Source organism: Pelodiscus sinensis, chromosome 7, assembly GCF_049634645.1.
Source record: "Pelodiscus sinensis isolate JC-2024 chromosome 7, ASM4963464v1, whole genome shotgun sequence".
NCBI lineage: Eukaryota > Metazoa > Chordata > Testudines > Trionychidae > Pelodiscus > Pelodiscus sinensis.
The window spans coordinates 10,354,981-10,380,591 of NC_134717.1; the positions used below are offsets into that span (position 1 = coordinate 10,354,981).

General features: G+C 40.0%; 1 protein-coding gene across 7 annotated transcripts in view; it reads left to right on the top strand.

The window, feature by feature from the left end:
- Positions 1 to 25,611, top strand: part of KALRN (kalirin RhoGEF kinase) — a 790,448-nt gene that overhangs the window by 32,131 nt on the left and 732,706 nt on the right. The gene's annotated exons all lie outside the window — the stretch shown is intronic.

Genomic DNA, 25,611 nt, shown 5'->3' on the forward strand with positions numbered 1-25,611 from the left:
TCCAAGATTCCAAAAGGGGTGAGGCCTTGGGTGGAAGGGAGAGGCCTGAGGAAAGCTGGCCCTCAGCATTGCCCAAACATTGCCAGGCCTCTCCCCTAGCCAGCCCTTAGAGCTACCGTCTCAGGGCTGTGGCAATTATTTAAAGGACTCATGGCCTTTGCTGCCACTACTGCCATAGTAGCAGCAGTGGTGGCCAGGAGCTCCAGGTCCTATTGAATCTCTAGGCCCCAGGGCAGTTGCCCCATTGCCTCTCCTGTTGGCTGGCCTTTCTAGGGCTGTTGGCAAAAAGGTATTATTAAATCTTTACCTCCTTTTCACCACCTAGGTTGTGTTGAGCATTGCCCTAGTGCAACTGATTAACTAATAACAAACATTACTATTTTTAAAAGTCTCAGAGGTATAGTCAACTCAATCTGTAACTTTAAAAACAATGAGCAGTCCTGTGGCATCTTAGAAACTAACAAATATGTTAGATCATGAGTAAAACCAACTTCATCAGAAGAGCTAGGATGGAAATTACAGAATCCAGGTTGTATAATAACATCAAAAGCATGCATCTGACGAAGTGGGTCTTTGCCCACGAAAGCTTATGCTCCTACACTTCAGTTAGTCTATAAGGTGCCACAGGACTCCTCGTCGCTTCAACATCAAAAGCAGTTATCTGTCAATTGTAGGATCAGTGTTAATGAAACTCTAGATGTGTCCTATTCATAACATTTGATGTGGAAAAGTGAATATCAAACGTGGAGGAAATTGCCTTTGTAGTGCATTAACCAGCTAATATCTTTACTCAAGGCCAAGTTGATAGTGTAAAACTTGTAAATGAATTCCAGTTCAGCTGTCTCTCTCTGTAATTGGGTAATATTCCTTTGTACTTTAAATCCATTATAAAATGTCCAGGGAGGTTAAAATGTTCCCTTCAGGTTTATGTGTGTTAACATTCCTGATGTCTGATTTGTGTCCATTTATCCTTTGTCACAGAGACTGTCCGCTTTGACCAATATACATGACAGTGGCTGGCACTTGCTGGCTACTTTAAAAAGGCATTTTTTTATCTAGCTATCTTCATGACTATTTCAGTATGTTACCATTTTAAAATGTATTTGTCTGGCACTAAATTAATTGAAACAAACACACATTGCTTTTAGCTCAGGTCCCAAAGATAATCAAATCGGAGTGCCAGCCCCCTGGGCTATCTGCATTAATATATGTGACTCTGTATACATGAGAGAGTGGTACTAAAAGGGCTTTTTCATCTACCCCAAGCTGGAGAGTTTGATTTGAAAACAAAACATGTTAGTACAATCAGGAGACACTGTCATGAAAGGTTTATAAAGACTGAAGCTTGGTAGCATGGTGTTCTTTTTAAAAGATGCTCTGATATTTGATAAAACTATCAGTTTACAACATCTATGAATATGAATGTGAGTTGACACATTTTTAGCCTGTAATCTGTAACACACCTCTGTCTTGTTCAAGTGTAAAATGCTTGTGTTACTAACGATTCTTAAAAATCATTCATCATGGATGAGTTCAGAGAACCTACCTGACTGTTGGTTTAGACCAGGGGTCTCCAAACTTTTCAGCCCGAGGGCCGCATTAACTATCAAACAGCAGTTCGGGGGCCGACTACACACTTGAGGTCCAAATAAAAAACAATCAAAACATGGATGTTGTTTTTAATTATTTATTTAATATTATTTTATTCAGTTATTATTTAATAACACATTGATACACTACACATGAACACCTGTATTAGTGTGAATGGTGAAATTGTTTCCTGGATGCCAAAATAGCAGACATTTCTGGCTTTAGATTTGTTGTCCCTAACATCAACAGTAAAAAAGTAAGCAGCGAATAAGGTTTTGCAATGTAATGATCGGTTGGAAAACATAACGCACTACTGCGTGCCTCTATTTTAATTCGGTAAAAACATAACGTCCACGTAAGCGGCGGCTGATCTTGGCAGGATACACGTAAATTTCCGTAATTTTTTTTCCGTAGACAAAAAGGTCTCCACAGGCCGGATGAGAGGGCCTCGTGGGCCGCATCCGGCCCGCGGGCCGTAGTTTGGAGACCCCTGGTTTAGACATTCAGGTGTAGTTTTTGACCATCCAAGTTTAGATGATGCAATGTATGGGATGTTTTCTCACAGCCTGATCACTCAAATGTATTTGAATGTGCATTCCTGATGATGGATGGAGGCTGGTTTTGTTCCTACGACAATATAGAGGGCCTCACGGTTTCTCCAAACTGAACCCAGCTGCAGTGGTTATCAACAAGCAATTCCACAGTCAGGATTGCTGCGTTGCACTCCCAACGCACTCCCCATTGGATTAAGAAGAGGTTGTTTTAGGGCCAGATACACCAGCTCAAACCATCCAAAGATTCTTTCACAGTGGAAGACTTTCATTTGACCTGATTCAGTGCCTTTCCAGTTGCTTTACACTGCTGGAGCAGGGCACCACAACATGGCATTTCGCATTATTAAAGGACAAAACCTTGGAGACTTTTCCACATTCCAGACCAGATCTTGCCTGCACTGGTATAAAGCTAGGGTTAGTAAACCTGCTTCACATATGTACGCTCCTGTGCGTGAATGTAGAATGTATTCTTCCTTGCTTAGACAAATCATTGAGTCTCATTTAATAGGACTTTGTTTAAGGAAGTTCTGGGTGAAACTTAAGGGCCAGTCACAAATAGCAATGGCCTGAGCAGGGGGCATTGTGGGCATTAATGCTTCACGGGGAGCTTGGAGAAGGACTACACGTAAGAGAACCTATGGGAGGGCAGCCCTTCCAAAGTTCACTAGTGCATATGAACAGTAATCGAGGTGCATCATGTGTCAGGATGGTGTAGCTAGCTGTCCTGATTTTCCCAGCTCAGCCTGTGGCAAGGACCTGCCCACCTATTAATGTACTTGGGTTACACTGTGCCAAAGAAGGACACACAATCAGCAATCCCCGTGCTTCTCCAAACACATGAATTGTATTTATGGCCATTTCTTAAAGGGCTATGGAAGGAGGGAAGGCTCCTCATCCTTTTTATCCTCGCAGGACAAATTCTGGCCTTAAGTATAAATTGAGTAAAGACTTTCAGAATTTATCTCAACAATAGAGTAAAACTCCCATAATCTTATTTTAGCAGTGTTTGCAGGTTACTGTGTTTGCCTAAACATCCACTATAAGCACACATCCTGCTACTAATCTCATGTTGATTTTACACTGCTCTAAATCTGCCTACTTCAGACATTTTCATTTACAGTGGATTAACAGCTGTGTGTGTGAGAGCAGAATCAGGCTCATTGCAAAGGACTATTAAAATTCATTTTCTCCTAAGGCAAAGGTTATGAAGGTGATTGTCTAGTTTGTCACAGCTAACATAGCACTGACTTAAAATGGGACCCATATGGCACCCACCATTAGGACAGTTCCAAATTCTTTCCTGTAGTTGCAGTGTCTTTCACCCTGTTTCCTTTCCAAGGGCAAAGGGTATCCTTGTTTCCGCTCCATCATCTGCATAGGACACCTCCATGATTTAACTCCACCCCAGAGCCTTTGTTATGGCTAACAAGACATTTCCTTTAAGTTACTGCTGGAGTTGGCATTAAGTGTTGCATATATGGGAGCAAAGGCTCTCACTGCAAATAACTGAGTATTAACAAAGATACCTGCTTTGAGGAAGAAATGGCTCCGAGAATTAGGTGGAATGCTAAACTGGGTGTAGCGGTAAAACGAAGAGGGAGCAGGAAACAACTGAATAGGGTGTAACAAGAAAGCTTGGGCCAATTTTTTTCACTCCAAGCAACCTGATCTGATGCCAGATGCAGGTATATTTATAACACTGTTTGACAGCTTCATGCTGCCTACCCCCACGTTGATGATATCAGACTAAGAATGACTTTCCTTTTTCAGTGTTTATTTCCAAATGCATTCAGAAGATGACTTTGTGCTTTCCTACTCTAGCTGAAGCAAAAGCTCAACCTCTCACTTTTTGTTTCAGTTCTCTTGACATATACTTGTAATAAACAGACTTGGGAGCTGCAGTATATTTTTCTGGGTCACCAAATACATTATACACTTGTCCTTCACACAGAAAAGGCAATATCTTTCATTTTTCAAACCATTGGCCTATTTTTTGTCCTTTAAAAATCATTTAAGCAGAATGATTTTGTCAATAAGCATTATTCATACAATGGGGAAATCAATCAACTAATACTTAAAATATACACATGAAATTCTATAATCATGCGGTGACAGCCTGCCTGATTCTCCATTACCTTGCAACTTGTGTGGTCATTTACATCTGTGTAATAAGGATGTGAAATGCTACCATTCTACTCAGATGTAATTGATGACTCAAGGGGCAGGGTAATGGAGAATCAGTCTTCACTATCAATCAGATCTGACAATAACATGGAAACAGGTTGAAATTAAAGGAAATAATAACAGGAAATACAATAACAGTAAATAATAACAGGAAACTTGGAAATGGCAGAGGTGCTTAACGGCTTATTTGTTTCAGTTTTCACCAAGAAGATTGATGGTTATTGGATGCCTAATATACTGAATGCTAATGGAAATGGGGTAAAGTTAGAAGTTAAAATAAAAGAGAACAAGTTAAAATTACTTAGAAAAGTTAGATGTCTTCAGGTCATAGGACCTGATGAAATACATCCTAGAATACTCAAGGCGCTGATAGAGGAGGTATCTGAGCCTTAAGCTATCATATTTGAAAAGTCATGGAAATCAGGAGAGATTCCAGAAGACTGGAAAAGGGCAAATATAATGCCCATCTATAAAAAGGGAAATAAGAACAACCCGGGAAACTACAGACCAGTCATCTTAACTTCTTGACTGAGCCACCGGAACGTGTGGCTCCTCAATGGTTTTCTGCACAAGAACTAGAGTGTTCCCAGCAGGTTCTTTGTGTCCTGCTCCATAGCAGAGCACAGAGCTCCTGTAAAACATATCTTCAAAAACAGAAACAATTCTCCATATAGTGTTCACAATGATTCGCTAACCCATCAACCTATTCACTGCCTTTAATCTTGGACTATTTGTTGCAGCTTAAACAGTTTGGTCTTACACTGAGCTCCATCCAGGTACACCTTTCACCTCAAAATAGATGATACCTCAATATTCGCATATCTTCTTACTAACAGATTTATCAAAGGCCTGCAAGCACTTTACTCAGATGTAACTCCCAACAGCACAACCAGGGCACCCTGGGAAGGGCTGGAGGCCCCCTATTTTGAAATAAGCGTCTACACAGTGCTTATTTTGAAATTGAAATTGGCGCCATTCCTTGTGGAATGAGGTTTTCCAATTTCAAAACAATCCCTCCACTATTTTGAATTAATTTCTAAATAGCGGTTTGGCTGTGTAGATGCTAGGAAAGTTATTTCAAAATAACGGCTGTTATTTCTAAATAACTTTGCTGCGTAGACATGCCAGTCTAGACACAGCCTGTGGGTAAGTTTTTCCGCAAAATCATCTGCTTTTGCGGAAAAACTTGCCAGCTGTCTACACTGGCCGCTTGAATTTCCGGAAAAGCACTGACGATCTCATGTAAGATCATCAGTGCTTTTCCAGAAATACTATGCTGCTCCTGTTCGGGCAAAAGTCTTTTTCCGAAAGACTTTTGCGCAAAAGGGCCAGTGTAAACAGCACAGTACTGTTTTCCGCAAAAAAGCCCCGATCGCGAAAATGGCGATCGGGGCTTTTTTTGCGGAAAACCGCGTCTAGATTGGCCACGGACGCTTTTCCGCAAAAAGTGCTTTTGCGGAAAAGCATCCTGCCAATCTAGACGTGCTTTTCCAAAAATGCTTTTAACGGAAAACTTTTCCGTTAAAAGCATTTTCGGAAAATCATGCCAGTGTAGACATAGCCTTAGAGTTTAGCACTATAAAGCAGAGATAGGGAAACTTTTTTTTGACTGAGGGCCACCAACCCATAGAAAAATTCAATGATGGCCACACACAAGTGGGTAGTAAAAACCCCAAAAACCAAACTAACCAAATAAAAAGACCTTACTGACCTGGCCCCAAAATGAGTAGCAAAAAAACTAAAACAAAAAGAAAAAAAAACCAAACCAAACCAAACCAAATTTTTTTTTTTTAAATCCCTGAGCCTCACCATGGGCTAGATCAGGGCTACTCAACACGCGGCCCATGGTGCAGTTTGAGTTTACACAAGGCTCAACACGCAGTCCATGGGTGGGATCCTTTGACCCATGGTCTCCATTGGGAACACGCTCTATAATGGTGAGTCAATGTAATGGTCTTCTGTTGACATGCATTTTAGTAATTACATTCCTAGACTGTCATTGCTCATTAAAAGTGCTGTCATATGAGTAGAAATTGGGTAAATATTGTGTGTTATTAATATGAGAAGAACTGACTTAAATGGGGCCTGTGTGTTGTGTAGTCTTGCCTTAATCTTTTTACTCATGCCTGTCAGTGTGAAAGTGATTTGCATATTTTTGCATATACATGCAACCACACTTAAGTTGTGGCCCTCGGCATGTACTGTGAGTATCATTATGGCCTCTGGCGCTCCCAAAGTAAATCGGGGGCCAGATCTGACCTGGAGGCGGTAGGTTTCCCACTATGCGATAAGGCATGTTTTCTAATTCTTAAATCCAGGTGATCAACATCCTTCTTGAATTGCGTGCAGCTGAACTGTGCACAGTATTCCAAGATCAGTCACACCAGTGCCAAACACAGAGGTTATATAATCTATCTGCTCATGATTTTCCCTGTTTTTGAAGTTCAGGATTGCACTAGGGATGTTAAATATTGGCTAACTGAATAGTCGATTAACCTCATGAATTCTTATTATGTACTCGACTATTGTATAGTCCCCAGGGGTGGGGCCGGCAGCCAGTGCACTTGGCCCCACTCCCAAGGTGCTCCCTGCCATTCCGCGCTGCTGCCTCTTTATCAGAGGCAGCAGTATGGGGTGCCAGGCGAGAGCTGCTCCGTGAGGGAAACCAGTTTAAAAACCAGCTCCCCTTGCGGACCGGCGGCCTGTAGCCCCATGGTGCTGCCTCTGATACAGAGGCAGCAGCACGGGGTGGCAGCAGTCCCTATCTGAGGGGGTGGGGCTGAGCTCTCAGACCCAGCATGATCTTGAACTGAGCCAGGTTGCCTGCCTGCCTTTCTCCGAACACACTTTAAATGCAGAGCCACAGTGGGGGTAGGTCCCAGACCTGGCACGAGCCAAGACTGAGACAGGCTGCTGACCAGCCTGCTAAAACATTTACTGGCAAGGGAGCGGAGGGTTGTGGGGAGGAGGCATGGAATGCATGTAGTCTATAGCATTAAACTATAAGCTTTTGCTTATAAATCAGTTAATTGACTACATTATTACATCCCTAGATTGCATTAGCTCTTTTGGCCACACTATCACACTGGGAGCACATGTTTAGCTGAATCTCTACTATGACCACCAAATCTTTTTCACAGCACTTCTTCCCAGGGTAGAATTCCCCATCTTGTAATTATGACCTATATTCTTTGGTCTTAGCTTATATATTTGCCATATTAAAATACAAATTGTTTGCTTGCACCGAGTATACCCAATGATCCAGAATCAGTGACTAGTCCTCTTCATTATTTATCAGTCCCTCAATGTTCTATAAACATTTTCAGTGATGATTTTGTGTTTTCTTCCAAGTCATTGATAAGACATTTAAATAGTGTAGGGCCAAGAACCAGTCCCTATGGGCCTCTATTGGAAACACTCTCAATGACAATTCCCAATTTACTATTACATTTTGAGGCCAGAAGTTAGTTTTTAATCCATTCAATGTGCACCATCTTAATTATCTCCATTTGTTACATGAAGTATTTGTTACAATATATTTGTCTGACTTTAGATTGCAAGCCTTTACAGGCAAGGATCATGTCTTCCTTTGTTACCATGTAGCATCTGGCATGCTTTTGGGTACTGAAAATATTTAATAATGAAAATCAGGAAGAATTAAAAACCTCTGAAAACCCATACACCAATGGCAGAAGAGGAAATCAATGGACTTCTATTGTTTTACAGGTGTAGTGGGGATGCACTATTTCGATTTTGTTATTTCAGGAGTTATTATTTCAAAGGGTAGGTCTACATGGCGTGGCTATTTCACGTATCCCAAAATAGCTACCTCTTAACAAGCCCCCCATTATTTCAAAATATTTTTTTAAATAATTGACATGCTATTTCAGCATCCCTGTAAACCTCATTCCATGAGGGCTAAGGGATGTCTCAAAATAGGGTGTTATTTCAAAATTTGGCACTGTGTAGACATGCCAAATTTCAAAATAAGCTATTTTGAAATAAAATTGAAACAAGATATGCAATTTGTTTAGCGCAAATTGTGTATCTTATTTTGAGTTTAGGGTGCTGTGTAGGCACACCCACATTTAGTTATTTCAAAATAATTTCCTAGTGTAGCCATTAAGGATGTTAAATATCAATTAATTTACTGGTCGAGTAGTTGATGGAATTTACATTGACTACTCAACTAATCGATAGGCACGTCTGCATTCTGCTTTTGAAATATACAAGAGCCCCAGTAGGGGCACCTGTGCATTTCAAAGGTGTAACTCTGCATGCCGCCTGGGGCTAGTGGGAAGTCCATGTGGGCACTTCCCCTTTGACTAGTGCCTATAGACTAGTGTGCAGAAGAGCCATGGTGTTTCAAAGCAGGAGTGCTGCACAGAGCCTGTACCCTGGGCTCCATGCGGTGCTGCCATTATGAAGTACACCCCTTCCTCCCCCCACTTTTGCTGCCTCTATCTGGAGTGAGAGGGGGAAGTGACTTGTCGACTCGACTATCTGATAAGCATTTGCTTATCGGATAGTCGACTAGTCCTTAACATACCCGACATAGTCAATGAAGCGAGGATTTAAATAATCCCCGCTTCATTAAAATAAAAATGGCCACCGTGCTGTGCTGACAATCAGCTGATGAGGCACAGCGTGGCAGTCTAGACGCGGATTGGTCAACAAGGGAAGCCTTTGTTGACCGCTCCCTTATGCCTCATGAAACGAGGTTTACAGGAGCAGTCGACAAAGGCTTCCCTTGTTGACCGCTCTGCGTCTAGACTGCCGTGCTGTGCCGGATCAGCTGATTGTCAGCACAGAGCAGCGGCCATTTTTATTTTAATGAAGCGGGGATTATTTAAATCCCCGCTTCATTGACTATGTTGGGTAAACTACTTTACATGGCTCTATCGACGGAGCCATGTAGTCTAGACATACCCTAAATGTCCTCTAACAGCACATTAAACAGTGAAAATGTTGGTAATGCTACTAGACAATACTGACCTCCCACTGTCGGGAACCAGTCAGACCCCGAGGGTGCTGGACTAGAGAAGTTCAGTCTGTACTGACTTTATTTTTTCTTTTTAGTCTTCTCTCATTCCCCAAAAATGTCTGGATATTGTTCAGTGTGAGTTTATATTCTGAAAACTGTATTGGGTACAACAAGTATATACTAGAAAAAGAGAAGCAAATTACCACAAAGCCAATCCTGTGGTCAACCTGTTAGATAGCCGTAAATCATAAAGTAGCAAAATACCAGAGGAGAAATGGATGATCAAATCTGCAAAGTATGTTCCTTTTTTATTTGTGTTTATCTTTACTCTTGTTGAACGTCAGTTCATTATTGAGAAAAGGCTTGTTTAGGATTTGCATCTAGTGGTTGCTCTTTTTTTATTTTTAACTTATGCCCTCTCTCCCCCCTCTGAGCACTTGGCCTAGCTCTTGTCTTCTAATCAAACCACTCTGGAGAGTTTTCAGTGTTGTGTATATGCCAGTGCATGGTACAGCTGTCATATTCCTGCTGCTTGAGCAGAAATTTATGGTGAAGAAAGACAGATACATGTGGTGTTGTGTTATGAGGCTGACAGATTTGCTGTCATGTTTCATAGCAGTTTGTGTAAGATAAAGTAGGTTTTTATTTTTCATTCAGTCATAGAGTGCGAAGGTCAAAGTTGAAACATATGCAGAATTAAATTACATCAACATATAGAGGGAGCCTGATTCTGCTCCTGATTAGGGTAACCAGATGTCCTGTTTTTAAAAGGACAGTCCTTCATTTAAGGACTCCCATAGGTGTCCTGTTTTTTCTTAAACATTAGCAAAATGTCCTATATTTTCTATTTCCCTCCCTCCCCTCCCCCCATAAGTACTGGCAGATCCTGCTTCTGACCGGATCCCTGCTCACCAGCTGTCTGCCCACCAGTGGTGAATGGGGAGAGGTCCAGTAGCCAATGATGGGAGTCTGTGTGCAAGGGTAGGGTAGAGAGTGTGGGTACAGAAGAGGATTCTTACCTGGGGGAGGGGCTCTAGGAGGAAGTGAAAAGTCTGGGTGGGAATTGTGACCTGGGAAAAGGGGGTGCAGACTGCAGAGGGTGTGGGTTGTAACATGGGGCAGAAGAGGATTCTGGCCTGGGGGAGGAGAGTAGGAAGGGGTACAGAGTCTGGGAGGGAATTGTGACCTAGGGCAGAGGGGGTGCAGAGGAATGTGGGAGAGGCAGGGTGCCAAAGGCAGGCTTTGACTGGGAGGCGCTTACCTAAACCAGCAGCCCTGCAGCACCCCCAAGGCTGGCTGGTGCCTGCCTGCTGCAGCCCCAGATCACTTTAAACTGCTGCAGGCTTGTTCCTTCCATGTGGCTCTCAGTTCCGGGAAGGGGAAAAGGCTTGTGCTGCTCCCATCTCCTAGGCCAATCTCTCAGCTCCTATTTTCTGATTGTTTCCAGCCAATAGGAGCTGAGAGATTGGCTGGGGTCAATTCCTATTGGCTGGTTGTTTCCTGCCTGTAGGAGCTGAGGATTGGGCAAGCGGCTGGGAGATCCCAAGAAGCTCCCCCCTCCCTGCAGAGCACAGAGCAGCACTGACTGTGCATTAAACCGCGGCAGCTGCATGCCTGAGGGTCCCAGCGGGGTGGGTCGGATCCAGTGGTTTGGAGGGCTGGATCCGGCCCCTGGGTCATATTTTGCCTAGCCCTGCTATAAACAGATCTTTTTGTATGAGCATATTGTAGAGTCTACATGTTGGGTCCAGGAGAGAGTCAAATGCCATCTAGCTAATTAGCAGAGCACCTACAGCTGGCAACATATGTTTTTACTGGTGGTGCACATAAGCACATACTCAGTGCACATAACAAAATGTATTCTGCACACAGATGGAAAAAGTGAAAAGGAACACTGGTGTGTGTGTGTGTGTATGAGTACATAGGTAGCAGCTTACTTCTTTTCCCTTCTCATATGTATGTCTGTAGATCCACAATGGCTGATATGACAAACTGTTCTATCTGCATAGAAGACGGTATGGTATGATACTTCTTTCTGACATATGATCTGCACTTGATTAAAATCAAGTCCTTATATTGATGTCTCTACTGAGACATCAACTGAGGCATTGAAAACTACTAGACATTTTTCAAAATCTTGACCTCTATCTCCTTTTATTTTTGAAGGGAGACTCCGGAACAGAAACCCATATCTGTAACAGAGACAGGCACTCGCTGTTTACAGTTTAAACTTTTTATAATTGAGGAAAATTGTTAATGAACAATTCTGTTTTTGGGGGGAAACCCTAAGATCTGAAGGTGGGAGATTTTAATCCTAAAATCTGTAGGGAGGAGATTTTCTCTGTTTCTCTCTGAAGCTGTACTGCTTCATATATGGAGAATTTAAGAACTGATCCTTCAAGGTGTTGTATACCTTCTGTTACCATTGATTGTTCTGTATCTCAATGGATCAGCCCCTTGTACTGCCTAAGGTGTAAAGCATTTTGTTCTGATCTCTTTGGACGTTAATTTCCTCTTTACTTGGAGTATCCCCAGAGCTATCCCAAGTTTACTGCTATTTTTATTCTTTTTCCTTTAGACCAACAAGAATTGTTGACAGATTAATGTGTTTTATTAAAATATCAAAGCTTGTTTCCCTGAGTGTCTGTGCTGCTTAAATGTACACATACTGGAAACTTGTTTGTATGTTTAATATTTCCTACTGACATGAGTCCTTCAGTAGCTAACATATTAGTTTTCATCTGTTCATAAAACAACAGTTAGGTATTTACAGCAATACAGCTTTGAGAGCTATCCATAGTGATCTCTCAGCAAAACCAAGTACAAGGCAGTTGTTCTACTGCATGATGGTGAAATTAAGTTTGGATATCAATGGCTTTTGGATTTCTAATGTTAAACATGTAACATTAGACATTTAGACACCTGTATAAAAGCAGGTAGATATTGAGAGACACTGAACACTTACTTCCAGCTCTGATTGGTTTCTGAAAACCAAGCCACTCTTGGTAAGGTGTTTAAATTTTGGATTTAGGTGATTTAGGCACCCATGTTTGAACACTTTGGCCTTAACCTAGGGTGTACTGTGTACATGATAATCAATTCTAGTGAATAGGTGACGAGACTGAAACCACCTATTACAGCCATTTGAATTTCACTTGCACAAGGGAGCTGGAATAAAATAGCAGAATGTTGTATTTTGCAGAGTGTTCATGCAGAATAAGTGGTACACTAGTTTATCCCTTATTTTGAGACAGTAATGCTCATGGTCTGATTCAGTATAGATTGTATATTTGAGCTTTATACCAGACAAGGTTGTGGCACTCCAAAAGATCAATTTTTTTATGGCTTTTGCAATCTATGGTTCCTATTATTGCTTAATATGGTGTTCAGGTGCTGTTAGTGCAGGTCAGTTAATCATTCAGATGTCCAGCAAAATGGCATCATAATCTTTTTAGAAGTGGGAAAAAATAATTTTTAAAAAATCAGATCATTGGGAGCCTAGAAAGACAATGCAAGATGGGTAAATATAAAATGCTGTTGAGGCTCTTTTCTTTTCTGGGTTTACCTTAAGGGGTGAATTCATAACTGGCTTAGACTTCAAAAAATAGAGCAGGTTAGTACAGAAGGTGTCCTGTGGTTTTAAAGACACAAATCCTTTGTAGATTATAGAAATATTAATTAGGATTTAGAGGGGTTTTGACATCTCTAGTATGCAGGAAGTGCTGTTTTAAGTAAGGGCATGATCCTGCTCCAATTGAAGTCAGTAGAAGATTTGCCAGTGAGTACAGTGGGAGCATAATTAGGTCACTGTATAGCAGATAGAAACATATGAAAACAAGAACAATGATTAGAGGAATAAGAGACTGACAAGTCTGTCCCAGCTACGTACCAAGTTTTCTTTCCTGTAATTTGCTCTCTCTGGGGGAGGGTGTGTGTGTGTGTGTGTGTGTGTGTGTGTGTTTGCTTTTTTGAGTATTCCTATAGCTAAGCATGGCAGAGGAAGTATTGGAGGCTTGTTTACATGCACATTTGTTTGACTAAGCTTTTTTATGCTCCATAACCCGCATATCTGAAAGCCTATCAAGATTATAAAGTGTACCAGTACAGACCGATTACTCTTTTCTCCCCAATCCAGTCTGGATTTTGTTTGTTGTGGACAGTTTTATGTGGTGTTTGTTCTTGTGGGCAGGCTGGCGAAAGATGCATGTTTTGCATGTTGGTCTGAAGGTACTGAGGTTCATGATCATCCTCATCTCTTGCAGGAGAGAGTTGCTATTTCATCTGAGGGAGCTGTGCCTTCCACACAAACAAGGCCCAGAAAAGCACAGTGTTTTATTTAAGGTCACACCATGAGTCAGTAGAAAAGTCTGAGATAAAAACCAGAACCTCTAGACTCCCTACCCTTTGCTACTAACACTACACATCTCTAACACATATGAACTCAGCTGACAAACATTTAAAACAAGGTAGGGTGAAGTGAGTTCCAAACATTAAACACTGTGGTCTGACCAAGGATCATAACAGGAATCAAATACAGCCTACATTATTCACCTTTGGCTATGCCAATTATGATCAGCATCAGCAATAGGGGAGTTATTTTGTAATAACAAGCGGAGCATCCACACTACCTCACCTGTTATTTTGAATTAACAGTCTCATTATTTCAAAATAATAACTCTGCTTTCCATGAGAAATAATGCTTATTTCAAAATAGCATGAGTGTGGATGGTTAGCTGTTGCTATTTCAAAATAATTACTCCCCAGAGTAATTCAAAGTAATTACGCCCTGGTGCTTCCTGGAGCTCTAAGTCGAGCTAGCACATCCACATTAAGGGAGCCTGCCTCAGACTAATTTCAAGGCTTTTCTGTAGTGTGGACATGCTATTTAAAATAGTTATTTTGGGAGTTACCGTAAAATCTCGAGTATAATGCGCATCTATGTATAGTGCGCACCCTGACTTTAGACTCTTAAATTAATGAAAAAATTGAACTCCTATGTATAATGCACACCCATTATACAGGAGAATGGGAGGGAAGGAACGGGAAGGAAACCTGCTCCCCGCCCAGCTGCCCGCACACCGAGCTCATGCCTGCTGAGGGTGAGTTTAAAACTTAAAAAAAAACCCTCCTATGGATAATGTGCACCCCAACTTTGATGCTAAAAAAACCGGGAAAAAAGTGCGCATTATACTTGCGATTTTACGGTATTTCAAAATAACTAGAATAGATTGGGCAGTGGTTTAGGATTGAGGACACTTAAGGCATGTCTACACTAGAAAATTATTTCACTTATTTTGAAATAATTTTCTAGTGTAGACATGCCCTAAGTGTCCTCAACTCTAAACCACTGCCCAATCTATTCTAGTTTATTTCCAAAATTCCCTTAAACATATGAATTGTCATAGCTCCATTAACATCAACAATGAAGCTATGATAATTCACATTGTCTGAGGAGTGCTCCTAACTATACATTTGTACACTGATGAAAACTCATATTTTATTTTTGAAAACAAAAAGCAAGAGACAGGACTGAATTTTAAGAGAGAAATCCTGTTCTTGGTGCACACATGAAAAATCTATCTATCCATCTGCCTTCCTGTGTATTGGCACATATCCAATGCACCTATCACCATAGTAATTAAGCTCTAGCTCCAAACAGTGAAGAAGTCTAAAACTATGCAGTGATGGACTCACTTTGATTCTTGCTCTTGTTCCCAGTATTTTTTTAGAATTCTTTTTGTTGAATCCCATGAATTAATGTAGGAAATGTTTACTGCACATTGAAAAATCAGTTTCTACTGCAATATTTCTGGGTTGGGAGCTCTCAATATAAAGATTAGATTGAATTGGACTTTACATACTATTATTGATAAGAAGTGACAAGGAAAGAATTCACTGCCCCAAATTAGATTACTTAAGTTGTTTTGATAAAAGTTGCATGGAAGCTTTTATTACCTGACGTTGTTATGAGCTTGGTTTGATGTGCCAACTAGAAATATGGCATTTCTGACAGAACTGTGCTCCATGACCTATGCCAAACTCTTGAGTTAGTTATTCTGATCAGAAAAAAAATCAGAATTTGCTAATTCTGCAAGATTGGAACATTTCATGGGGATGATTTTGCCAAAATTTTGCTGGTTAGTTGTTACCTGCCATGGCTTCTGCGGCTGGAGAATTCAACTCTGGAATTGCCTGTCAGGTGGAAAACACTGGGCTAGGACCTGAGAGCTTCTAGGGTCCATAGGTCTAAGTCAACCTGTGAGACTGTTTCAGGAAGAATATTTTGTTATTGTTTCTAATTTAAAGGAAGGCAAATTTTGAAATATCAAAATCCGCTGTGAAATGGATTTGCTTGTCTCTGCATAGTCATAATTAGTATGGGTTCAAAGAATAGGAAGACTACTCTTCTCCAAACACTAAGGTTTTCTTTGGAGGTCTCCCAGTCAAGTATGTATTTTGTATGTGTTCTTTAAATAACAATTTAGGGCGGTATGACTAGGGAAGAATATAAATATATTGTTTGAGTATGCAGGGGTATAATCACGAAGGCCAAAGTGCATTTGAAATTGGAGCTATCAAGGGATGTGAAGGGTAATAAGAAAGGTTTCTACAAGCATATTAGCAATAAGAGGGTGGTCAGCGAACGTGTGGGGCCCTTACTGGATGAAGGAGATAATTTAGTGACAAATGATATGGGAAAAGCTAAAGTACTCAATGTTGTTGGTTTTTTTGCCTCTGTCTTCACAGACAAGGTCAGCTCCCAGACTACTGCACCAGGCAACACAGTATGGGAAGAAGGTGAGCAGCCCTTGGTGGAGAAAGTACAGGTTAAGAACTATTTAGAAAAGTTGGACATACATAAATCCATGGGGCTGGATCTAATGCATCTGAGGGTGCTGAGGGAGTTGGCTGATATGATTGCAAAGCCATTGGCAATTATATTTGAAAGCTCGTGGTGATTAAGGGAGATCCTGGATGATTGGGAAAAGGCAAATGTAGTGCCCATCTTTTTAAAAAAGGGAAGAAGGTCAATCCAGGGAACTAGGGTATGTCTACACTACCACCCTAGTTTGAACTAGGGTGGTTAATGTAGTCATTCGAAGTTGCAAATGAAGCCCGGTATTTAAATATCCCGGGCTTCATTTGCATCTTGCCGGGCGCCGTCATTTTAAAATCCCTGTTAGTGCGGACTCCGTGCCGCGTGTAGCCGCAGGCACAGAGTAGGTAGTTCAAATTAGGCTTTCTAATTCGAACTACAATTCAAACTACCTACTCTGTGCCGCGTGTAGCCGCGGGCACGGAGTCCGCACTAACGGGGATTTAAAAATGGCGGCGCCCGGCAAGATGCAAATGAAGCCTGGGATATTTAAATCTCAGGCTTCATTTGCAACTTCAAATGACTACATTAACCACCCTAGTTCGAACTAGGGTGGTAGTGTAGACATACCCCTACAGACTGATCACCCTTACCTTAGTCCCTAGAAAAAATCATGGAAGGGATCCTCAAGGAATCCATATTGAAGCACTTGGAAGAGAGAAAAGTGATGAGGAATAGTCAACATGGATTTACCAAGGGCAAGTCATGACTGACCAACCTGATCGTTTTCTGTGGCAAAGTAACTGGTTCTGTGAATATGGGGAAGGTGATGGATGTGATATATGTTGACTTTAGCAAGGCTTTTGTTACGGTCTTCCACAGTATTCTTGCCAACAAGTTGAGGAAGTATGAATTGGATAAATGGACTGTAAGGTGGATAGAAAGCTGGTTAGATTGTGAGGCTCACTGGGTAGTGATCGATGGCTTGATGTCTGGCTGGCAGTCGGTATCAAGTGGAGTGCCCCAAGGGTTGGCACTGGAGCTGGTTTTGTTTAACATCTTTGTTAATAACTTGGATGAAGGAATAGATTGCACCCTCAGCAAGTTCACAAATGATGCTAAACTAGGGGGAGAGGTAGCTATGTTAGAGGGTAGGGATAGGGTCTACAGTGACCTAGACAAATTGGAGGATTGGGCCAAAAGAAATCTGATGAGGTTCAACAAGGACAAGTGCAGAGTCCTGAACTTGGGCTGGAAGAATTCCAAGCATTGTTTCAGGCTGGGGACTGACTGGCTAAGCAGCAGTTTGTCAGAAAAAGACCTGGGGATTACAGTGATGAGAAGATAGATATGAGTCAACAGTGTGCCCTTGTAGCCAAGAAGGCTGATGGCATATTCGAGTGCATTAGGAGGAATATTGCCAGCAGATTTAGAAAGCTGATTATTCCCCTTTATTTGGCACTGGTGAGGCCACATCTGGAGTATTGTGTCCAGTTCTGGGTCCCCATTACAGAAAGTTTGTGGACTCATTGGAGAAAGTCCAGCTGAAGGCAACCAAAATGATTAGGGGGCTGGAGCACATAACTTTTGAGGAGAGGCTGAGAGATTTGGGCTTAGTCTGCAAAAGAGAATAGTGGGGGGGATTTGATAGCAGCCTTCAACTTCTTAAAAGGAGGTTCCAAAGAAGATGGAGAGAAGCTGTTCTCAGTAGTAAGGGATGTCAGAACAAGGAACAATGGTAGTTACAGTGGGGGAGGACTAGGTTGGATATTAGGAAAAACTATTTCACTAGGAGGATGGTGAAGCACTGGAATGGGTTACCTAGGGAGATGGTAGGGTCTCAATCCCTAGAGGTTTTTAAATCTCGGCTTGACAAAGCCCTGGCTGGGATGATTTAGTTACATGTGGTCCTGCTTTGGGCAGGAAGTTGGACTCATTGACACTTGAGGTGTCTTCCAACCCTGTGATTCTACAGAAAATGTGTAAGAATAATTTTATCAAAAAGATTTTGTATGAAAATTCATTTGTTGGTCCATTAAAAGTACCACAACACCCACTTTGGCTTCAAATATTTCTACTGTCCTGTTTAGATTAGGGATTTAAAGAGGCACCATAAATATGATGCTGTGCACATGCCTGGATGGTTAATAGAATTGAATGGTGAAACATCTGAGCTGCTGGCAGCCTTTACCAGTATGTTGTTTACTATCAATCTAATATGAGACATAAGCACACTACCAAGGGAAGATAGCATAGTTCAGCCTTAGTTAATACTATGTTCAATGCCCTTTTTAGCGTATATTTCTAATGTTGATTGGATTTTAAAATTTCATTTAATAATTTTGTGTATATCAGTCTCCATATAACAGGAAGAGACTATCCCCATACTGTTAGGTTACGTCTATACTGTGCTTGCACAAGAAAATATGCAAATGTGGCAAAGCAGTGAATATCGCCGTACCTCATTTGCATACTTAATGAGCTGCCATTTTGTGCCAGGGGCTTTTGTGCAAAAAGGAGCGGTCTACATGGCTTCTTTTTGTGCAAACGCCTCCTCTTGCACAAAAGCCGTTTTCCCTGAAAAAAAGCGGAAGAACGGCTCTTGTGAAAGAGGGGGGGTTTTGCGCAAAAGCTCCTTGCATGAAATGGTGGCTCATTACGTATGCAAATGAGGTACGGCGATATTCACTGCTTTGCCTCATTTGCATATTTTCTTGTGCAAGAGAGTGCAGTATAGATGTAGCCTTAGGGGGATCTAAAGAAGTAGGCTTTTGGGATTCTCCCTTCTCTTTCTTGCCTTGTAAGAGAATTTTAACATTCTGGATGCATATGTCCTTTTCACTACTGAAGGCTTTAGAGGGTGAATTTTAAGAACATGTAGTGTCTAAAGAGTTGCTGGATGAAAGAATTTTGAAAATCTTTTACCAGGACTGGGATTCTTTGTATCACATTTCTCTCTCAGCTTGTTCTGAATAATATGAACTTGTTTCATGAGCTCAGCAGCCATGGATGTGATTTTCTTTCTCACCCATTCTCCAGTGCACAATTTCAAGAGCATGTCTAGAGAGGTGTGTGCCTCTCTTGCTCTTTTCAAATTCCCTCTTCTCTAGAATTTTCAAGACACACCCACCCTTCCGTTTAGAAAACTAGTTTTGGTCAAAATACAGGTGTTCACCAGTGTTTCCTGTAAGCTGAGCGTTTGTGTAGCCACTCTGGAGAGATTTAAATGCTGGGCTGATTGATTAACAGAGCACCCATAGCTAGGTTTTATTTCTACTGCTTTGTTTCTACATGCCTCAGTACACATACAAATGTTATTGCGTGGACGAATGGAAAAGATTAGAAGGAACATTGGTGTTCAGCAATCCATTTGTATATTCATATGCATGTCTTAGGCTCAGAACAGAGTTTTTTATAACAAAGTGACCTCTGAAGCCTCTAAAGAATATTCATCAACAGTTTTGTGTCAATGGAAATCCCTAAATTGTATCCTCAATTCAGCAGAAGCCCAAGGCTGCTGGTTTCATAATAAAAATAAACTGCTATTTCTTTGGACACTTTTTGTCGCACTTCAAAAAGAATGAAATTGATTCCACAGCATATTTCCTACCTGCTCATTTACAAAATGTATGTGTAAAATGGACTGTAAATATAAAGTTTTATTCTAAAAATAAAAAAGCCTCGCTATGCCAGCTTATGCATGTGATAGATAACAATACCATATGGTGCATAAGATTAAATGGTGGTGGTATCATACTTTTAAAATGGCATAGAAACAAAACTACTCCTCCTATTATAATTTTACAGCATGCAGGTTGCTGAGCTGCCTTGGGTGTTTCTTTTTATGGTGTTTCTTTAAACAGTTGCTTTTGTTTGTGATATACATTTGGGAGCGGGCCTCAGCTAGAAGTATAATTGAAACAAAGAATAAAAAGGCAACACTTAAACATCAACTTCTGGTCTAATTTTAGATGAAGGGACACATTTTATTGAAATGTAAAAGATGGAGTCTCTGCTGAGTATGCTTTGATTTCATACTCTTTTGTGCTAATTTTTACTCTTTTTCAGTGTAAATCTAAAATGATTCCATTTTGTCATCAGTGAAGTTAAATAATATTTATTTTGGTCTAACACAGCAGATAGGCATAGTATAAATAGTTCTATCCTTTCATATCAGTCAGGGCATTATGCCATATTTTTTTTATATTGTATGGCATTACTATTTTTACCTGCACCTTGCAGGAACTGTCACAATAAGAAGTTCCTTCACACCTAAAGACTTTAATCTCCAGCCTTTGGATAAATCAATCTACCTTCAATCAGCATAATGCCCTGACTGATATGAAAGGATAGAACTATTTATAATATGCCTGCATCCTCCTCCTTTTCTTCAGAATTGGGATGAGGATATCTCTATACCAGCTGATAAATCTCAAGATGGAGGCATTAATGGAATAATTATTTAAAACAAGATAGTGTTATTGTGAGGGGATACTCTGGAATAGAATTTTTTTTCTGTGTGGATACTGTGAGCTTTTATCAAGTTATTGATGGCACTTAAGGCATAGCAACCAAAGTGATGTCTGCCCTGGGAAAAGAGCAATAAGAGGATCAGCAGACAAAATACATCATAAAGAAAACAGAATAGCATCCACAGTACAATGCTTGAAGATGTCTTGGGTATACCATATGTTTGACATGTCCCTACAGGCATCTTCTGGAAATCAGTACTTTCAGTAGTTATTTTATATAAAGCTATAAAAAAAGCATGCATGATGGAGGATTTTACATATGTTTGTCATAAAAAATCCTTGTCCATGTATCAAAGGAATGGTTTACAACGTAACAATATAGGAGAATGGAAAATATTATTTTTGATGTAACCATTATTGGCCAGATTACTTGAGTTACTAATGCAACATGCAAAGTGTTTGAGGTGCCTTGTGTCCCTAAAGAGCAATTGCTCTATGAAATTGATGTAAATCATAGTATGAGATTGATTACATTACACATTTAATGAGAATTTGAAATTTCCATGGGAAATCAAATGCTGTGTATCATCCGAACTAGAAATTTTTGCCTTTAAAAAATGTCTAGAGTGCATAGGTCAGGTCCAGTCTGCTCCCATTGAGACTAATGGGAACTTTGCCATTGACTTTAATGGGAGCAGGAAAGAATCAGTAAAAAGCAATGCATGTCCAAGATCTGTAATATTGTAAATCATGATCTTCCTATTCGTTGCTATTTTTCTTCTTATTATATGTATTATAAAATAGTGCCTAGAGGCCTCAACCAAGATCTGAACCTCATTTTGGTGGGCAACGTACAGACATAAAGTTGGTGATAGTCTCTGCCTCATATCACTTACCAACCAAATAAAAAAATGGACCAAGGATGGACAAGGGAACAGAGACATGGCAAGGTGATATGACTGGATCTTCCCTCCAAGTTCAGTGCTCTGGACCACACTGTTCTTTTTCTGCACTTACTAATGGAAGGTCTGTTCCAGCTAAGTGAATGGGATTTTTGCAGTAGATGTCAATAGGAGCAAGATCTGCCCCTAACTTTCCCAGGGTGATGGCAGAAGGGCGATATTCCTGAATAATGAGAAAAAATGTCATGTTATTGCAGTGAATAGATATTGATTTAGGCCATCTGTCTTTGACTTATTTTTTTCCTGTTAGGAATGAGATGTTTTCTCAAAAGGGCTATTTTGACGCATACCAGGTCTGTATTGCATGGGGCACTGCCACTATGGTAAAGACAAATAACTGGAATTCTTTGTCTTGTCTTTGCAGAAAGGGCCTGACTATTCTTGTTCAGCTAAGAGTAAAGCAAAGGTCTTGAAAGCAAAATGTATCATTATGATTACATTCTTTGACCGTGTTCAAGGATGCTATCATTCGGCTTCCTTTATATATTATCTTGGATTGGGGAGGAGAATATATACATTTTGATGTGATTCATGGTTAATGAAAGTTCTCTAGTTGTAATAAGCTACTATTAAATGCAAAGTCTGTTACATGAGTTCCTATACTTACTTCTCTATCTGTCTACATTCTTGGAGTCTTAAATATCCCCCATTAGCCAATATTTTTTGTTGTTGTTTCACAGGAACTCACTGATCTCATCTGGAGCAGGAAATCACCTGCAGTAGAAGCGAACTTGCAGAACTCTGTCAGCGTTAGCTAATTTAATCTATTTTTGTGTAAATACCGCTATACTTATTCCAGTTCTGGGGTGAAACATGGAACTGTTTAAAATAACAGAACAATACTGTGCAACAATTTAGAACAGAAAGCAAAGAATACATTGGAGACCCAAATATATTTTATTTATAGCAGATGCTGGTCTCACATATTGTAATTAAGGGTGAAAAACCACTTTCTGTTACAACCTCCTGTTTCCAAATGCTTATAACTTTCCTGGAAACTCATCTTTTGGGTTGACGGTGATTTTTTTTTTTTGGTAATTTTGAGCAAAACTCCATAAGCTATTTTTGACATATAAAAGATTAAAATCCCAAATACTTTTTCCATTGCAAAAATAAGTCTTTAGTAAATACAACATGGTGAGCTAGTATGGCTCTTGGAAACTTATTTTTGTATATGATGTTATTTGAGAAATATTATGTGATCATGTAATTTGAGACTCTATTGTAGTGTATACACACAAAGAGCCATTTCTGGCCTCTGAATGCTTAATTGTGCAACCTTTCCATTGCTTCTCTGTAGTTTTTTGTACATTGCTTCACTATAGTTTTTTGTGTGTGTATATATGAGAGACTAAAATAGATGTTCTATAATAAATGTAGTGTAGATTTCAACTTATGATTTATCTTTATTTTCATGCTGGTGATCCCAGTATGCTCCGTGTATGTATGTGTTGTATATAGTATACACATTGTCAGGCAGATATTGCCTGACATACATGTTTGTGTCAACCCTGGGTGCTCGAGTGCTTTTTTTTTTTTTTTTTTACTTCCCTCAGTGTGTCTCCTCCAGTTTTGAAATAGTACTGAATATAGATTTTTTTTTCAATACTAAATTGTATATATTTCTACTATAGTTTCACTCTACTAGAGTGATCAGGGAGGAAAACATAACATGAAATCCAAGTGATGTAATTGCCAGGGGAAAAGTTGCTACAGCTTGCTTTAAGTAGAAATTATGTTTCTTTTTTAGTGAGTGTCTTGGATCAAGCTGTTTAGAGCTTCCAACGAAAGTGTGAGTGCATCCAAATAGATATTCTCCAGAGTAAAATGGTCGTTGGGGGGAGGGGCCTTGCTTTTTATAGCAAAAATTATGTTAACACTCAGCAATTTCTTGTAAGTTCAGAACAGCAAAGTCCATTGGATCATCTGAAAAAAAAAATCTAATAGGCTGTGGTAGAAAATCAATGTCAAGAAATGAGGAATATTGTGTGATCCATGACATATGAGGTGCTCAAAAAAAAGTATAAAATTAATTTTAGCAGAAAGGGGAAATGGAGAATGTGTGTACCCATTTAGTTCTAAATCAGACAATGGTGAATGCTTTTCAGAAATTTACAGTCTTATTTCAGTTCTTCTTCTGATGTGGGGCTAAATGATGGGACAAAACCATGCTTTGTGGAATCCTAGTGAAGTCAGACTTAGGCTACAATTGAGAGCTAAAGTTGGTTTATTAATTAATCCTTCTCAACTCCAAATAGAGATATGTTATTAGCCTCATTTTACTCATGGAGAACCAGAGACAGAGAGGGTAAGTGATTTTCCTAATGCCACATAGGCTACGTCTACACTGCAATGCTATTACAGGATTCAGAAATATCCCAAAATAGCTACCCCACATCTTAACAGGAAGCCTGTTATTTCAGGCTTGCTACTCCAACATCCCTGTAAACCTCAATCTATGAGGAATAAGGGACGTTTCAGAATAGTGGTTAATTTTCAAATTTGGTGCTATGTACACAGTGCCAAATTACGAAATAAACTGCACAATTTGCGTAGCTCAAATTGTGTATCTTATTTCGACGTATGGTGCAGTGTAGACTCAATAGTGAGGCAAGAGCAACATTAGAATGCATGAGTTCCTCAATCTCTGCTCTGTGTTCATACCACGAGACCACATCTCATTCTCAAAATATTTTTTTATAAAGTTTGTCTATATTATAATTCTCATCTATTCTTTTCGAGCAATACTTAGTGAGATTAAGGGTGCTAAAGCTACTCCAAAAATCAGCTGGTTTCGCCTCTGTATAATTAAGGATAAATTGAAAATTCTTCAGGCCTGTTTTCTAGATTGGAGCGTCTAATTTCTTTCTATTTTTCCATCCTTCTCACTAAATACTCTGGTCCAAATTCTCTGCATGTGTAAATGGCAAAACTCCACCAAAGCTTTATATTTGGAGACAAAAACCTGCATTAAAAAGGTGCTAAGGTTCATTGTATGTATCAGGAATAAAAGGGTAAAAAACGTTGTAGGGATATTGTAAATATCCCAAAAGCAAGCATCATAAACCCAGGAAATTCAGAGTTAAGGTTACATTTTAAAGAAAACCAAAATGTTAGAGTAAGAAATGCACAATTAAGAATACCAAACAGCCTGAATTAAAGTTGTAGCAATGTCCTGCAATTACCATGTCATTATGATTAAGGCATTTTAATCTTTGTGGTCCAAGATTAGATTACATTGATTCTAAAGACACATTAGAGTTTCCATATTTTTCACTTGTAGCATTCTATAAGGCAGAGTTTATTTCCTGCAAATCTGCTTTAATTGTAAAACGATATTCAGCCTTTACTATTCACTTATGTCCAGTGCCTCCATAATCACATCAGGCAATACTACATCTTACTTAGTGCCTGATCCTGCTTTGACTGAAATAAGAGAGAGCAGTTTTAGGCCCTTAATCTGTACTGCTGGCACTATTACTTCTTTCATGCAGAGCCTGACAAGTGGAGCTGTTCCCAGAGGCACCAGTTCATTGCTGAGTCAGACTCGTGGGACCATACCAGTATTTCTTAGAGGACTATTTTAAATATTTGTCATCACTGAGTTGCTATAAATTTAATATTTAGATTAGCTCTATAAAATGACCATGTAGAAGAGGATGACTGTAAAATAATGGATCCCGTTGTGTGATTTGTCCTTTGCCAGGTTTAAACCATGGCATAGTTATGTTGGTCAGGGACATAATGAGGTGTGATCTCTGACTCCCGTAGCTATCCTGGCTAAAGCTCTAAGTTGAAGATGCAGTTATGCTGCCAAAACTGTACTTTTGCCAGTATTACTCATTCCAGACTTCCCTCCCCCAAGGAAAATAAGTGAAATTTCTCCAGTATAATTTTGACTATCCTAAGTGGTTTTGTTGGCACAGGTGTGTCTATCAGAGATTATACCTCATAACACCTCTGACCAGCATAGCTAGTTTGGCAAAAATGCGTAGCGTACAACTAGACTTAGCCATATCCCTTGTGCTGCTTTTATCATTTAATCCCG